The 411-nt window shown below is 44.3% G+C and overlaps 1 protein-coding gene across 1 annotated transcript in view; it reads right to left on the bottom strand.

Moving 5' to 3' along the window:
* Positions 1 to 411, bottom strand: part of ASB11 (ankyrin repeat and SOCS box containing 11, E3 ubiquitin protein ligase) — a gene marked incomplete at its 5' end in the record, with an annotated part of 10,982 nt that overhangs the window by 4,562 nt on the left and 6,009 nt on the right. The window lies entirely within an intron of this gene.

Below are 411 nucleotides of genomic sequence, written 5' to 3'. Positions count from 1 at the left end.
ATTGTATTGGTTTTGCCATACATCAACATGAATCCACCACGGGTGTACACGTGTTCCCCATCCTGAACCCCCCTCCCACCTCCCTCCCCATACCATCCCTCTGGGTCATCCCAGTGCACCAGCCCCGAGCATCCTGTATCATTCATCGAACCTGGACTGGTGATTCATTTCATATATGATATTATACATGTTTCAATGCCATTCTCCCAATCATCCCACCCTCTCCCTCACCTACAGAGTCCAAAAGACTGTTCTATACATCTGTGTCTCTTTTGCTGTCTCGTACACAGGGTTATTGTTAGCATCTTTCTAAATTCCATATATATGCGTTAGTATACTGTATTGGTGTTTTTCTTTCTGGCTTACTTCACTCTGTATAATAGGCTCCAGTTTCATCCACCTCATTAGAAC

Source organism: Bison bison, unplaced genomic scaffold (genome assembly GCF_000754665.1).
Source record: "Bison bison bison isolate TAMUID 2011002044 unplaced genomic scaffold, Bison_UMD1.0 scf7180017463957, whole genome shotgun sequence".
Lineage (NCBI taxonomy): Eukaryota > Metazoa > Chordata > Mammalia > Artiodactyla > Bovidae > Bison > Bison bison.
This window is presented reverse-complemented; position numbering and strand designations above follow the sequence as displayed.